General features: G+C 38.5%; 1 long non-coding RNA gene across 1 annotated transcript in view; it reads right to left on the bottom strand.

The window, feature by feature from the left end:
• Positions 1-9,131: 9,131 nt before the first annotated feature.
• The window catches only part of LOC111090692, a 15,961-nt gene continuing 7,852 nt past the window's right edge, over positions 9,132-17,240 (bottom strand). Inside the window, exon 3 of the long non-coding RNA XR_005372676.1 lies at positions 9,132-10,836. This is a non-coding gene — a long non-coding RNA (uncharacterized LOC111090692). The remainder of the gene's footprint in view (positions 10,837-17,240) is intronic.

Below are 17,240 nucleotides of genomic sequence, written 5' to 3'. Positions count from 1 at the left end.
TATCAAAAAAGAACAAAAAATAATTCTGGTTAAAAACTGAGGGAACTTATAAGCCTTACAGAGAAAAAAATCTTCAGATATAACCCATAATGTTATTGACATAAGAACACATGAATCACCAAGCCCATAGTAAGAATATACCAAGAATATCTTAATACCTAAAAAGAAGAGTCTTTTTGATAGAAGCTAAAAGCCAAATAGGTATTTTCATAACTATGTTTCAGATACATGGTTTTTTATCTTAAAGTTAAATACTATGTTGAAAACAAAAAATTATTCAGTGCAATATTAACATCTGCCCATGTAATGAATATGGAAATTGGCAGGGGTTGAAAATTAAACATTGTCTATATTTAGAATCTTCAAACCAATTTTACTGACACTTTCATATTATAAGAATTATAAAATGTTTTAAAGTAACAACAACAGCAAAAGAATAGGTCAATGTTATGTAAAAGATTTAGCAAGTTTAGAGTAGGTCCTGAGCATGTATATTAATAGACTCCATAAGTAACTGATGTCAACCTCCAGTAATTGAAATTACAGCTAAGAACCCTATGCCATTGCCTGATATGAGTCAAAGCAGCACCCGGACTGATCAACAGCAACATATCATAGACAGTAAGTGAACTGACAAATTTCTAGCACCCTCTCATGGAAATATTTATACTAGTAACATTTATGAGTTAAATGTTACTCATAAGAAGAAAGAAGGCTAAGCATCTCTTCCAATTTGACAACTCTACCAGTGCAACTTGTCAATAATAATATATCAAAAGAATCCAATTATTTCTAACAGTTCTCTTTATAAAGTGAAAAAACAAATGTTGTACTTTTCCAGGGCATCTCTAGGAAACCTCCAAGGTAGTTTTAGATGCAAAAGATATCTAGAAAAAATTATTTTAAAATTTTATTTTAAATTTAGAATTTGATTTAAGGAAGGCAAAAGTCAAGTTGTCAGGAAATTTGAACATTTACAATAGAAACAATACTTGGCTACTCATTTCAAACTGCTGATAAAACATTAAGAGAGAGAGAGGGAAAGAGAGAGAGAGAGAGAGAGACAATAACACGATTGTAAAGAACTTTAGTTCTTTCCTAAGTGTGAAATCAAGGACATGCCAATGTCAACATAGACCATGGAAGATTATTCTGGTAGACACAGAATCTTTGTTGTTCTAGGCAGATTGCACCAAAAAAAGAATAACCTTCCACATTGTAGCTGAAGGCAATAAACAGTAAATCAGGAAATAATGCACAATGAAATTAAGCATACTTTCAAAGAAGTTAAATATTATCTACTTTTCAAACTGAAGTGTTCTAAACCAACACAAATAAAATCCATTTAAAATGTTGTCTTTCAATATACTCTTTCATATTTGGGAACAAACTGATACTTTCCTCTAGAACCATCGCAGGGGGTTCATGAGGTTAAAATTAAATTTATAACATTGCTAAGATATTATTCATTGTCACTATCTTTTAATGAATTGATAAACATTTTAAAATTTGTTACAATTTTCAATATGGTAAAAAATTTTTTTAGAGAAAGAAAAAGAGAGAGAGAGAGAGTTAGGGGAGGGGCAGAGGGAGAGGGAGAGAGAGAATCTTAAGCAGACTCCATGCTCAGCATGGAGCCAGATGCGAGCTTGATCTCAAGATCTTGAGATCATGATCTGAGTCAAAATCAAGAGTCAGTCGCTTAACTGACTGAGCCACCCAGGTGCTCCTCAACACAGGAAATATTAATGATTATTATCCATAAGTAAAGCTCCTTGTGACCCTCAATTAGCTTCAAGAGTGCAGAGGGGTTTGAGATAAACAAAGTAGTACTTTAGGACAATATTCCTCCTTTCCTTGACAAATAGAAGTATGTACACAATTGTATTTCTCTGAAACTATTGCTGTTAAAAAGAGACTTAACACATATATTTATTCTAACTTTTAACCAAACTAACTTCAAATTCACAAAGGAAACTGAGGGGTGAATAATTTACACACCAGGATCTTTGCAGTCAAGCAGAGCTCATTGATACAACACAACTATAGCCATACTTCATACTTCTCAAAATAACAAAAATGAACACATTCACTAATAAACTCAAGAATATAGGGTCTCCCTGTAGCATATAAGAAGAAGAAAAATCATATGAAGTTAAAATTATGCTTGGTAGTCGTTTTAGTATTTATCTTACTTAGAAACAGTAGGTATTCAATGTGTAGCCATTAATTAATTCAAGTCATTGTCAGGCTAAGGTTTAAGTTACCTAAACATCTTGGAAATTATCTTCAAGTTGACATACTACAAAACATAGTTATTGTTGAAATAAAATTGTATCAGAATAATCTATTTAATAAAGCACAGAGTTATATTTTTCATAATTTTGAACATTAAGTAGAAGTAATGCTAGTCTATATAGCCGGCAATTCTGCATAAGTTTGGGAAGAATTTACCCATGTGGAGTAAAAGTCTACACTTTACACTGATAAAGCAATGGCAACTGCTCTTTTTGTTAACTAGGGGTGGTAGAAGGGGAGGTGGCGGGGGTGGGGGTGACTGGGTGACAGGCACTGAGGTGGGCACTTGACGGGATGAGCACTGGGTGTTATTCTATATGTTGGCAAATTGAATACCAATAAAAAATAAATTTATAAAAAAGAAAAATAAATAAATTAAAACTACTACACTAGTTAATTTGCAAAATTTGCCAAAATTATGTGAACTTAAATTCTTTTTTTAAAAAATATTTTATGTATTTATTCATGAGAGAGAGAGAGAGAAAGAGGGAGCGGGGGCAGAGACATAGGCAGAGGGAGAAGCAGGCTCCATGCAGGGAGCCTGATGTGGAACTCGATCCCGGGCCTCTAGGATCATGCCCTGGGCCAAAGGCAGACACTAAACTGCTAAGCCACCCAGGGATCCCGTGAACTTAAATTCTTAAAGCACTTTTTAGTTAGTCTCAATAAGAATACTTTTAAATTCTACATTGAAAACATTAGAAGTTCAAATTCCTTATTTTCTGGAAATTTTAGAAATATTCAATTTATATAAACACTAATTTATCTCAATAAGCTAATCAGAATAAGGATCCTTTTATTTAAGATAATTTATAATTCAAGTTGTTAATAACAATCGTAGGAAAATATTACACACTCACACAATGAGATGCAAAGGTCTTTCTGACACATAGACATCCTGACTCAGATAGAGGGAGGTTCTCACTTTAAGTCTAGAATTCTGTTATAAGTCAAGAGTAAACACAAAATTACAAAACCCATTTGTCCATAGAAGAAGATGTGGTGCATATATGTGGTACATATAGAGTATGTGTGTGTGTGTAGATAGATAGAATCACACAGCCATAAAAAGGGATGAGATCATGCCATTTGTGACAACATGGACGGCCCTAGAAGATATTATGCTAAGTGAAATAAGTCAGTAAGATAAATACCATATGATTTCACTTGTAAATAAAATCTGAGAAAAACACAAATGAATAAACAAAAAGCAGAATCAGACTTATGAATATGGGGAACAAACTGATGGTTGCTGGGAGAGGGGTGTGGATGGGAAAAATGGGTGAAGGGGAATGAATAAGTCACAGGAATAAAAGGCACACTATAGGGAATATAGTCAATGATATTGTCATAGTGTTGTACGGTGACGGATGGTAGCTAACACTTGTGAGCATAGCATCACACAGAAGAGTTGAACAGCTATGTTGTACACCTGAAACTAATGTAACATATATCAACTATGCTCAAATAAAGATTATCTTCTTATATTAAATATATATAAACATTAAAATTGGTATATATGCTTTATGCTTGTAGTTCTTACAAAACCAAGAAAAATATTAGGTAGAAATAAAACTATACATCTGATAAACTTCAAATTCACATTAATGTAGTTTAAATTCAACGTGGTTAAAATTAAATTCATATTAATGTTCCTTTGCTGCCACTGAACTAGCCTTACAAAAGGAGCCTGGAATGTTTTGCTACAGTTCAGATTCATCTGGAGTTCAACAGTTATTCTGTGGCTCAAATGTCACTGCTTTTCTCCATCCAAGCCACAAGGCCTTCATTGTGTGCAAGCTGAGCAACAACAGTTGGCCTCTCCTCTACGCTGTGTTACATAGGAAATCAGCCTGTGTTTTCTCCCATTAACTCATAATTAAAGTAATGCAACTTGGTGCCAATGAATTTTACCATAAATTAGCAAACACAGCAGAAGATCTCAAGGCGTTACTCAGAAAGTAATTAAGTATATTATACAAAAAAATTGCATTTCCTCCCACATTGGCATCAAAATGATCACGCACTTTTAGAAGTTGTACAGAGAACCAGCAAACTCCCTAAATCATCCTCATTGAGCACGAGGAGCATACAATTCTAGTTTGAGAAACGCCTTCCAATGTTTAGATTCATAAGACAAATCTTTTTATCCCCTCATCAGTCCAGGAGTTCTCCTCCTTTGAGTGAAAAGACAAAGAAAAAGCACGAATTTTATTGCCAAACACACTCAGATCCAGTCCTTGGTATGTCAATAAATAGCTGTGTGACCTGGAACAGCTCGTTCAATTTCTCTGAGGGTGTTTTCCCATTTGTAAAATGGAAAGAAAGAAAAAAAAAAAAGACTTTGTTTAAGGATCATTGAGTAGATTTCATGAAATTATTTGTCCAGAAAGGTATTCAATTGGGATCACAGTGATGTGTGTCCCTAAGACCCCTGCAGCAAATCTTCGAGTTCAAGAAACAATACACCAATGGCTCTTCTAAGTATATTGCAATTGTATATTACCTGAGGCATTCAGTCTCCTGGGATAAGGATTTAACAGAAAGTGTCAGGATTTTATTAAAGTTCCTGAGATTCACAGTTAGCAAAATTGTCACAGCGAAAGTGGTGAGTCATCTGCATAAGGAGGTCCAGAACAGGGTAAGGTGCTGCCCTTTGGAGAATGAGTGGGTGGCCATCAGCCCAGGTCATAGCTGATTCTGCAAACTCCTGCAAGCAGCTTTTCCAACACAGGGGTTATTCTTGGGGGAACACTGGCTGGGCATGGGAAGAGGGCCCGAGGCAGTGGTGAGCTGAGAGACCAAGTGTGGGCCAACCCTGAACCAAAAGTGCGTTTCCTGTGGCAATAGACACATGCATCAACTGAACATGCCTGACCACTCTCTGATAATCAGAAAAATAGCAAGACCAAGAGTGACAGGAGCAGACCAGTATTTGAGAGAGCAGTCTGCCCTGGAAAGGATCCATGTGCATGACTACCCTGGATACTCAGGGCCCCTGCTGATTTTGGAAGAGCAGTGGACTGTGATGACATTGAGTTCGAAGGGATCCTACTCAAAGAGTTTTTAATGGGGCCATATATAAAGTAGTTTGCATAGTTATTCACAGGAGAAGAGATGTTGAATACAGTTTTATTGGGGTTTTAATTTTTCTGACTTTCAGTGTGATGATAGAGCAGGGAAATAAATACCTTAAAAGTGATTTTAAAAGATTCTACTTTGGTTTCTGAATTTTTTAAAAGATAAATCCTCTTCTTAGGCCTCTAATGAACATAGCAGAGGCCTGGCCTACGGGAACATGCCTACAAGGTCCATGCCAGGACTGACCTACAGAAATAGGGGCTGACATGGGGAGTCTCTGTTCCGTCAGACTGAAATGCTGAGATCCAAAAGAGTCTTCCCCACTACTCTCAAGTGTATCTTGTCTCCAGGGAAGAAATATTTCAATCTTGACTGGAAACAGTTCTGAAATGCTAGATAAAGCAGATATCAGAAAGCAAGAATAAGAGAAGGCTAAGCTGGTTCCACTCCATAGCTGTAGGAAAGTCCTTGGAAGCCTGTAGAACAGTCTTTAGAAATGTAGAGATCTGCCAAATAATGTTAAATTTCCTCCTACACTCCTAGGGAACAGAGGAGAGAGTCTCAGCCTTACAGCATTTTAGAGGATTACTTGAATTTATGAATTCAAATTTGCTTGAATTTAGAGAATTGCTTGAATTTGTACACATGAAGAAAAAAAGAACTGTTAAGTATTGTGTTACAACCCAAGAGACTTTCCAAAGGAGCCATGGAGCAAGGTCCTGTGAGATCTGACCTGGTCCTGACATTGGGAAAATCTGGCTCTGCTGGGCTAAGCCTTCCAGAAGGAATTTTTTTAAAGTATTAATGAAGACAGTTACATTCATCAGACAACTGGAAGATCATCTGCCTATTTGACTTCAGTGGAAACAATTCACAAAGAGTGAGAAAGGATGACAAAATTGTCTGTCCTCAGATGATAAACCAAGGTGACAAAGTTGGTCCCAGAGGCCAGAGGGCAGATCCCTGACAGCAAGGTCCTAGGCAAGGAATGAGGAAAAACAAGTCCCTATCTCAGATTGAAAAGTTTCACAGAGAATGTAGTTGTTTCTATTGCTGCATAAAAATGTACCATAAACTTTGTGGCTTAAAGCAACACATATTTATTATCTCGGAATTTCCCAGGGGCAAGAGCCTGTGCATGGCTTAGCTGGGTGTTCCTGTTCAGAGCCTCCAAAGCCTACAATCCTGGAGTCACTGGGTAACATTCTCACCTGGAGAAATATGGGAAAATCTCCTGCCAAACACACAGGTTCTTGGCAGAGTTCATCTCCTTGCACATGCAGGACTGAGGGTCTTGTTTTCCTGATGGCTGTGGTCCTGGGGCAAGACCTATGTCCGAGAGGCCGCCATTATTTCTGGCCATGTGATGCCACCCCCAGTTCAGACATGGTGGTCTGCTTCCTCAAAGCCAACAACAGAATCTCTCTCTCTCTTGAGTCTCCTATAATGTGACATGAACCCAGGAGTGAGGATCTCATCACTTTTACCCTGTTGGCTGTAAATAAGACCCAGGCTCCATCCACATTCAAGGGGGAGGGAGTATTTGAGGGTGTGACTCACTGGGGATCACCTTAGGGTATGTCCACCATGCCCTGAGACAATTCATTGTGTATATGTAGGTGTTCATGGGCACATGGGCTCATGTGTTTGTTTCTGGGTCCGTGTTCCCCAGACTCAGACACTGAAACAGGGATCCACACGGAAGGAAGGAATGCCTTTTCTCCATATCCTCTCCAGCACTTGCTATTTCTTAGGGGTAGTTTCTTTCTTTTTTTTTTTTAGATTTTATTTATTTATTCATGAAAGACACACACAGAGAGAGAGAGAGAGGCAGAGACAGAAGCAGGCTCTACGCAGGGGGCCCGATGTAGGACTCGATCCTGGGACTCCAGGATCACGCTCTGGGCCGAAGGCAGGTGGTCAACCACTGAGCTCCCCAAGCATCCCTCTTAGGGGTAGTTTCTTAATATAATTTTATTCATTTGCTGCATGGGGTATAATACAACCGTCTTCTCTGTCTCAACCTAAAAATCTTTCATCAGTGATGTGTGGTTTGAGGGATTTTCTAAGGTGAGCACAGAGAATTGCCAGATCTAGTGACATGGATAGTTCAGGTTAGAACAGAAGCCACATACAAACCAGCCATCTCAGGCTGAATTTCTCTTTGTTTAATATCTTTAAAATTCATTTAGAATTTGTTCAACAAAAGTGATCAAGTCATCCAGTCAGGCTGACTGGAACTGGGCAGATCTAAAGAAAGGCCTCTAAAAAAAAAAAAAAGAAAAAAGAAAAAAAAAGAAAGAAAGGCCTCTAGTGGAAATCTTCGCAGTTTTTTCTTCTTTTATTTCCTTCTTGAGAAATTCATAGTTTGGAGTTGCCAGTTATAAAAATCCCACTTACTTGTCAAGGGAATGGATATGTGACCAAATATAAATCATTTAAAGTTTCATTCTCTGAAATTTGATAGTCAAAATTTGTTTGGAATTGAGTTACCTAATGTATATTTTAAACACGTGGCTAATGAAGCCATGCTATAGCAACTCCCAAAAGGTTCCTGATTCCTACACTTTCAGACCATGCACAGCCCTTCTTTGAGTCTGCCTAGAGTTCTTTTGTTTGCTACCAAAGAATCTGTACTATTAAAGCTCATTTGACCAACAGTCTCTCCCTTTTGCCTACCTAAATCCCCATACTGGTGGTCCCTGAGGATCACAGAGGGAAAACATGCAACACTAAGCTATTATATCAAAGTATTGGGGAAAGACTCTCTGCTGAGCTAAAATTAGAAAATATGTGTTGTCATAGATTTATCAGCTCTCATTTAGATCCATAAAGAAACAATATAGAATGGGTAATTTGGGGGGCATCTGGGTGGCTCAGCCAGTTGAGCGTCTGCCTTCGACTTGGGTCATAATCCTTGGGCCCTGGGATTGAACCTCGTGTTGAGCTCCCTGCTCAGTGAGGAGTCTGCGTCTCTCTTTCCCTCTGCCCCTCCATCCTGCTTATTCTCTCTCTCTCCCTCTCTCTCTCTCTCCTAAATAAATAAATAAATAAATAAATAAATAAATAAATAAATAAAATATTTGGAGGGGAAAAAAAGAATGGGTAATTTGGGTGTTATAATGAGGCAATCTGGCATATGACACCCCTTCATGTAAAAATCTCTGAGCAACTGGGAGAAAGGTAGAGGGTGTAGGATGTTGTTGGCTGAGGGGAAGGAGGCTGTTGAAGAGAATTATAATCCACATCAGTGATTAGGTTGGTTTAACTCACTGTAGGTAGTCAGCTGTGTGGCCTCCTCTCTAGAACAAATGGCACAGGAAGAGTAGTCTCTCTTTTGTTTTATTTTTCACTGAAGATTCTTATGTGCAACAAGTTTTAGAACTTTGAAGTTAAATGACTTCTAATAACTTTGTGTTGGATTTTACCTTGATAACTTTCCCGTTTCTCATTTTTTAAGGTTTTCTTTTAAAATTCCAGTTAACACAGTTTTATATTAGATTCAGGTGTAGAACTTAAATTCATTACTTACATACAACACCCAGTGTTTATGGCAAGTGCTCTCCTTAATCTCCACAACTATTTCACCCATCCCCTCACCCGCCTCCTCTCCAGCAGCCCTCAGTTTGTTCTCTATCATTAAGAGTCTGTTTTATGGTTTGCCTCTCTCTTTTCTTCTCCCCATGTTCATCTGGTTTTTTTTTTCTTAAATTCCACGTGAGTGGAATCATATGGTATTTGTCTTTCTCTGACTTTTTTCACTTAGGATAATAATACTCCAGCTCCATCCATGTCATTGCAAATGGCAAGATTTCACTCTTTTTGATGGCTGAATAATATTCCATTCATCAGTTGATGAACATTTGGGTTCTTTCTGTGTTTTGCCTATGGTTGATCTTCTATAGCTCATTTTTATGCGATGTTAGTTTTCCTGAGCTTTTAGAAGGTAGTGTGGTTCAGAGTAGCTTTTCAAACTCTGCAGAGCTCCCTCTTGTTTTCCCTTCACTGTTAAAAAATATGGCAGCTTGCTCTATGAGATTTCCTGGCTTTCTTCCATTCCCAAGTTTTTATCTCTGCCTCTTTTCCCCTTGTTTCTGTTACCCTTGTCTTTCTCAGTTTTGATTCCACTAGTTTCTAGTCAGTATGCCACCACTCCTGGAAAAGGGCTCTGATCCTTCTCAGTGCTCATGGCTAGCTCACATCTTAGAAGTATGGATTGGGTTATCTCTCTTCCCAACTTTTTATCCATGTTGGTAGCATGCAGTGAGCCATGATGGGAACATTTACACCATGGGAACTGGCAAATAACGCAAACAGAGTTTTTAAGTAGTTAAACAGCACACCACTGACTATGCCATTCTACCTCTTGGAATCTTACTGGGAGGCTTTGCACTCACTGGCATTGAGGTGAGCTACTGCTCTCTAATTGGTTGGCTTGTTCTCCAGAGGTTTTTCATTGGCTTTTTAGGAATTCTGTTCTAAGATTCCTCCAAATAGGTCCTTCCTCCCTTGCAGATGTCACCATAGGTTCTATGACAATTGGCTTATCCTCATCTGTTTGTATTGTGGGGATTATAGGAACACAATATCACTTAGTTTTATTGCAAATGTTCATGAGATTTTGGTGTTGACAAATTGCTGTCATCTAGGCTTTGTTGATCCACTTAGAGAGCACAGGTGGAATAGATCTAGCATACTTCTTAAGGTTTCTAGGATTTCAGGATGGTAAATGAGCATTGATTTCAACTTAAAGTCACCATCAGTGTTAGCCTCTAACAAGAGAGTCAGCCTGTCCTTCGAAACTTTGAAGTCGGTCATTGACTTCTCTCAAACTATGTAAGTTCTAGATGTCAATCTTCTGATGTAAGACTGTTTCATCTACATTGAAAATCTGTGTTCAGTGTAACCACCTTCATTAATTATCTTAGCCAGATCTTCCAGATAACTTGCTGCAGCTTCTACATCAGCATTTGCTGCTTCACTTTGTGCTTTTATGTTACCACTTCTTTCCTTAAACCTTGTGAATCAAACCTTGCTAACTTCAGACTCTTCTTCTGCAGCTTCCTTGCTTCTCTCTGCCTTCATGGAATTGAAGAGAGTGAGGGCCCTACCTTGCGTTAGGCTTTGCCTCTTAAGGGGATGTTGTGGCTGATTTGATCCTTATCCAGGCCACTAGAACTTTCTCCACATTAGTAATAAGGCTATTTCTCTTCTTTATCATTCTTAGCTTCACTGTTGAGGAATTTCAATTTTCTTCAAGAGCTTTTCCTTTACATTCACAACTTGGCTAAACATTTGACACAAGAGGCCTAACTTTCAGTCTGTCTCAGCTTCAACATGTCTTCCTCACTATGCTTCATTATTCTAGCTTTTCATTTATAAGAAGAGAGGTGACTCTTCCTTTCTCTTGAAGCCATTGTAGTGTTATCAATTGGCCTAATTTCAAAATTGTTGTGTCTTGGAGAATCAGGAAGCCAGAAGAAAGGGAGAAAGATGGTGGAAGAGCCAGTCAGTGCAGCAGTAGTCAGGACACATACAACATTTATAGATTAAGTTCACCATCTTATATAGGTGAGGTTTGTGGTACCCCAAAACAGTTACACTAGTAGCATCAAAGATCACTAATCATAGATCCCTATAACAAATATAATATTAATGAGCAAATTTGAAATATTTCAAGAATTACCAAATTGTGAACAGAGACCCGAAGTGAGCAAATGCTGTTGGAAAAATGGTGCTTATAGACTTGCTTGGCACAGGGTTGCTATAAACCTTCAATCTGTAAAAAATGCAGTATCTGCAAAGTGCCATAAAGCAAAGTGCAATAAAGCAGACACCAGAATCTTAACAGAAGTGGGAGTCCAAAGTCCTCAGCACCATTTGAGCAAAGCACTTCATTTTGCTGAGCTTGTTTATTCTGTTGAATGGCTTAATACCTGACTTTTGCTCTAGATCCTCTCCATAACTAAACACAAACATATCTCAAAAGGGAAAGAAAGAAAATTTCCAGTGGACACAAAAGGAAATTTTTTTTGCCTCTTTTTCTGGGTTTGCAGGTCAGAGAATTCACTGTCCAGAGAAAATCCTTTTTCTCATCAAGTTACCATCAAATACGACCCACAGGTGTAATGATGGTGCTCTGATGTCCTAGATCTTGGAACCAGCAAAGTTACAGGATGCCATGCTCTTTCCTTTACAGCCAAATGATTCTTAATACCTTGCTAACCATTTCATAGCATCCAGTTTTGTACCTCTGATTACATTTCACCTGTTCTTCTGTTTCCTTTAAAAAAAAAGATTTATTTTTTTTTTCATGAGAGACACAGAGAGAGAGAGAAAGAGGCAGAGACACAGGCAGAGGGAGAAGCAGATTCCCCTCAGTCAGCCCAATGGGGGACTCGATCCCAGATCCCAGGATCATACCCTGAACCAAAGGCAGACGCTCAACCACTGAGCCATCCAGGCATCCCTGTTCTTCTGTTTCCAATGATGGACACCCAAATGATCTCCAACTCCCTATTTGAGTTCAGTTTGTTTTGGTCCATAAAGTACATCAGCTATTAACTAATCTGCCTTCTCCCCAATGATTTGTGGTGAAATGTTTGTCATAAAAATGTCCATGTACATAGGAGTCTGTGGCTGAGCATCTTATTTTACCTCAGGTGTTTATTCTTGTACCAAAACCACACTGTTTTTTATTAGTAAGAATTTGTATAACTAGAAGAAATCTCCCCCACTATTTTCATTTTTCAAGTTTAACTTGGTGACTTCTAGACCCTTATTTTTATAGTTCAGAAAAATATATCAAGTTTCTCAAAAAATCCACTTGAAATTTTTATTGGTTTGCTTTGAATTTGTGGATTAATTTGAGAAGAATAAATATCATTATCTATATCTTGCCATCCAAGAGCATAGAATGTTTCTCTATTTTTTTTTCAAATGACTTTCTATGTTATTTATTCAAGTTTCACATTTTTTTCCATAGTGATCCTGTCTAGCTTTGGTTAAATAAATTTTTAGACCCTATATAATTTGTGTTGCTATTGTTAATTGGACTCATTTTTCTTCTCATAGTTCCTAGTTGGTTAATGTTAATGCAGAGAAATCTTACGGATTTTTATTTTTTATTTTTAAAAAGATTTTATTTATTTATTTATTCATGAGAGACTCACAGAGAGAGGCAGAGACACTGGCAGAGGAGAAGCAGGCTCCCAGCAGGGAGTCCGATGCAGGACTCAATGCCAGGACCCTGGGATCACGCCCGGAGCCAATGGCAGACCTTCACCCAGGCGTCCCCCTTACTGATTTTTTTTTTTTAATTTTTATTTATTCATGATAGGCACACAGTGAGAGAGAGAGGCAGAGACACAGGCAGAGGGAGAAGCAGGCTCCATGCACCGGGAGCCTGATGTGGGATTCGATCCCGGGTCTCCAGGATCGCGCCCTGGGCCAAAGGCAGGCGCCAAACCGCTGCGCCACCCAGGGATCCCCCCCTTACTGATTTTTAAATGAATGTTGTATCTGATAGCTTTGTTGAATACTTTCTTTTTTTCACAGATTTTATTGATTTTAATTTTCTAACTAATATACAAATAATAATTATCTATATCTTTTCTTTCTTTTTTTTTTATATCTTCTCTTTAATCCTTTCAACTCTTCTTTCTTTCTCTTTCTTAATAGTATTAGCCAGAATCTCTACTGTGGTGTGGTAAATAGTAGTGGTCATCCTTGTCTTATTCCTGATCTTAATGTTTCTCCTTTATGTATGGGTTTTTGGAATATAGCATTTCAGGGAGTTTTGGAGGTATACAGGAGGTATACTTGTTATTAAACTCATTTGCCTTTCTCTTGTTAAGTCTTTATTATAAGGGAGGGGTGTCTCAGCCAAGAACCTGGCCAAGTAAAGGGAAAATCATTTTTCCTCCCCTACAGCTTCTTATTAGTGCCTTGTAATACAAAATCTTCCTCTAACTTCTTAAGTACACAGGATGATTATTTTAAATTCTTGGTCTGTCTATTATAAAAATTCTCTTTCTGGTAGTATGTATTGCTCAGTGTGCTGTATTTTTTACTCTCTTGACTAAGGTTTCACATTTAAACTGCTAAGAAACAATGGCACCAAGAGAAAAAATATTGCTGAGTCACCAGTTTGGAGGATTGAGAATGGAGGTTTGTTAGAAAGATTGGTTAATCTGCAACTTTTTTTAAGGTCTGGACACTAGGATAGGGCTTTTAGGATGTTCCTCCTACTATTACTGCCTCCAGGCATCCTCCACCTCAGGCTTCAGCCTGCTTCCTTTTTTATTTTTTATTTTTTATTTTTTATTTTATTGCTTTAAATTAAAAAAAAATTTTATTGGAGTTCAATTTGCCAACATGTAGCACAACACCCAGTGCTCATCCCATCAAGTGCCCCCCAGTGCCCATCACCCATTCACCACCACCCCCCCCCCCCGCCCACCTCCCTTTCCACCACCCCTTGTTCGTTTCCCAGAGTTAGGAGTCTCTCATGTTCCGTCTCCCTTTCTGATATTTCCCACTCATTTCTTTTTTTTAATAAATTAATTTTTTATTGGTGTTCAATTTACCAACATACAGAATAACACCCAGTGCTTATCCTGTCAAGTGCCCCCCTCAGTGCCCGTCACCCATTCACCCCCACCCCCCGCCCTCCTCCCCTTCCACAACCCCTAGTTCGTTTCCCAGAGTCAGGAGTCTTCATGTCTTTCGCCCTTTCTGATATTTCCTACCCATTTCTTCTCCCTTCCCTTATTTCCCTTTCACTATTATTTATGGTCCCCAAATGAATGAGGCCATATAATGTTTGTCCTTCTCTGACTGACTTATTTCACTCAGCATAATACCCTCCAGTTCCATCCACATTGAAGCAAATGGTGGGTATTTGTCATTTCTAATGGCTGAGTAATATTCCATTGTCTACATAAACCACATCTTTTTTTTTTTTTTTTTTTTTTATAAACCACATCTTCTTTATCCACTCATCTTTCGATGGACACCGAGGCTCCTTCCACAGTTTGGCTATTGTGGACATTGCTGCTAGAAACATCGGGGTGCAGGTGCCCCGGCATTTCATTGCATCTGCATCTTTGGGGTAAATCCCCAGCAGTGCAACTGCTGGGTCGTACTGCAGGTCTATTTTTAACTCTTTGAGGAACCTCCACACAGTTTTCCAAAGTGGCTGCACCAGTTCACATTCCCACCAACAGTGCAAGAGGGTTCCCTTTTCTCCACATCCTCTCCAACATTTGTGGTTTCCTGCCTTGTTAATTTTCCCCATTCTCACTGGTGTGAAGTGGTATCTCATTGTGATTTTGATTTGTATTTCCCTGATGGCAAGTGATGTGGAGCATTTTCTCATGTGCTTGTTGGCCATGTCTGTGTCTTCCTCTGTGAGATTTCTGTTCATGTCTTTTGCCCATTTCATGATTGGATTGTTTGTTTCTTTGGTGTTGAGTTTAATAAGTTCTTTATAGATCTTGGAAGCTAGCCCTTTATCTGATACATCATTTGCAAATATCTTGTCCCATTCTGTAGATTGTCTTTTAGTTTTGACGAAATATAGCATCCATTCCTGATCAACTCTTCAGAGTGTAGGGATAGAGGGAACATTCCTCAACATCTTAAAAGCCATCTACAAAAAACCCACAGCAAATGTAATTCTCAATCAAAACAGGGATGTCCACCCTCACCACTGCTATTCAACATAGTACTAGAAGTCCTAGCCTCAGCAATCAGACAACAAAAAGACATTAAAGGCATTCAAATTGGCAAAGAAGAAGTCAAACTCTCCCTCTTCTCCGATGACATGATACTCTACATAGAAAACCCAAAAGACTCCACCCCAAGATTGCTAGAACTCATACAGCAGTTTGGCAGTGTGGCAGGATACAAAATCAAAGCCCAGAAGTCAGTGGAATTTCTATACACTAACAATGAGACTGAAGAAAGAGAAATTAAGGAGTCAATCCCATTTACAATTGCACCCAAAAGCATAAGATACCTAGGAATAAACCTAACTAAAGAGGTAAAGGATCTATACCTTAAAAACTACAGAACGGGGATCCCTGGGTGGCGCAGCGGTTTGGCGCCTGCCTTTGGCCCAGGGCGCGATCCTGGAGATCCGGGATCAAATCCCACGTCAGGCTCCCGGTGCATGGAGCCTGCTTCTCCCTCTGCCTGTGTCTCTGCCTCTCTCTCTCACTGTGTGCCTATCATGAATAAATAAAAATTAAAAAAAAAAAAGGTCTTTCCTTAAAAAAAAAAAAACAAAAAACTACAGAACGCTTCTGAAAGAAATTGAGGAAGACACAAAGAGATGGAAAAATATTCCATGCTCATAGATTGGAAGAATTAATATTGTGAAAATGTCAATGCTACTCAGGGCAATTTACACATTTAATGCAATCCCTATCAAAATACCATGGACTTTCTTCAGAGAGTTGGAACAAATCATCTTAAGATTTGTGTGGAACCAGAAAAGACCCCGAATAGCCAGGGGAATTTTAAAAAAGAAAACCATATCTGGGGGCATCACAATGCCAGATTTCAGGTTGTACTACAAAGCTGTGGTCATCAAGACAGTGTGGTACTGGCACAAAAACAGACACATAGATCAATGGAACAGAATAGAGAATCCAGAAGTGGACCCTGAACTTTATGGTCAAGTAATATTCGACAAAGGAGGAAAGACTATCCACTGGAAGAAAGACAGTCTCTTCAATAGATGGTGCTGAGAAAATTGGACATCCACATGCAGAAGAATGAAACTAGACCACTCTCTTTCACCATACACAAAGATAAACTCAAAATGGATGAAAGATCTAAATGTGAGACAATATTCCATCAAAATCCTAGAGGAGAACACAGACAACACCCTTTTTGAACACGGCCACAGTAACTTCTTGCAGGATACATCCACGAAGGCAAGAGAAACAAAAGGAAAAATGAACTATTGGGATTTCATCAAAATAAGAAGCTTCTGCACAGCAAAAGAAACAGTCAACAAAACTAAAGACAACCTACAGAATGGGAGAAGATATTTGCAAATGATGTATCAGATAAAGGACTAGTATCCAAGATCTATAAAGAACTTGTTAAACTCAACACCAAAGAAACAAACAATCCAATCATGAAATGGGCAAAAGACATGAACAGAAATTTCACAGAGGAAGACATAGACATGGCCAACAAGCACATGAGGAAATGCTCCGCATCACTTGCCATCAGGGAATTACAAACCAAAACCACAATGAGATACCACCTCACACCAGTGAGAATGGGGAAAATTAACAAGGCAGGAAACCACAAATGTTGGAGAGGATGTGGAGAAAAGGGAACCCTCTTGCACTGTTGGTGGGAATGTGAACTGGTGCAGCCACTCTGGAAAACTGTGTGGAGGTTCCTCAAAGAGTTAAAAATAGATCTGACTGTATCCTGTATCTGATGAGTAATATTCCATTGTATACAATGAGGGAGAGTTAGACTTCTTCTTTGACAATTTGAATGCCTTTTACTTCTTTTTGTTGCCTGATTGTTCAGCCTGCTTCCAATATCATTCTTGCCTCCACCCATTTCCTCCATCCCCCTCTCCCAGGCATCCTTCAGACTCCTCAGGGATTGCTCACAGCTTTTTAAAAAGCATTCTCTGGATTCACACTTTTGCTCATTTTGCTAGTGCTTTCTAGGTTGATTTGGGAAGAGGCATTCAACAGCTATGAGTTTGCTATGTTGCCAAATGGGAAAAGTTTCAACATAAAATGCTATGCAAATATAAAATAGGCTAAATAGGACAAATACTTGATAATTATCAAAATTCTGAGAGATCAGAAAAATATTTCTTA

This window comes from Canis lupus, chromosome 17, assembly GCF_011100685.1.
Source record: "Canis lupus familiaris isolate Mischka breed German Shepherd chromosome 17, alternate assembly UU_Cfam_GSD_1.0, whole genome shotgun sequence".
In the NCBI taxonomy this organism is placed as follows: domain Eukaryota; kingdom Metazoa; phylum Chordata; class Mammalia; order Carnivora; family Canidae; genus Canis; species Canis lupus.
The sequence above is the reverse complement of the archived record's forward strand: the minus strand, read 5'-3'. Positions and strand labels throughout refer to the sequence as shown.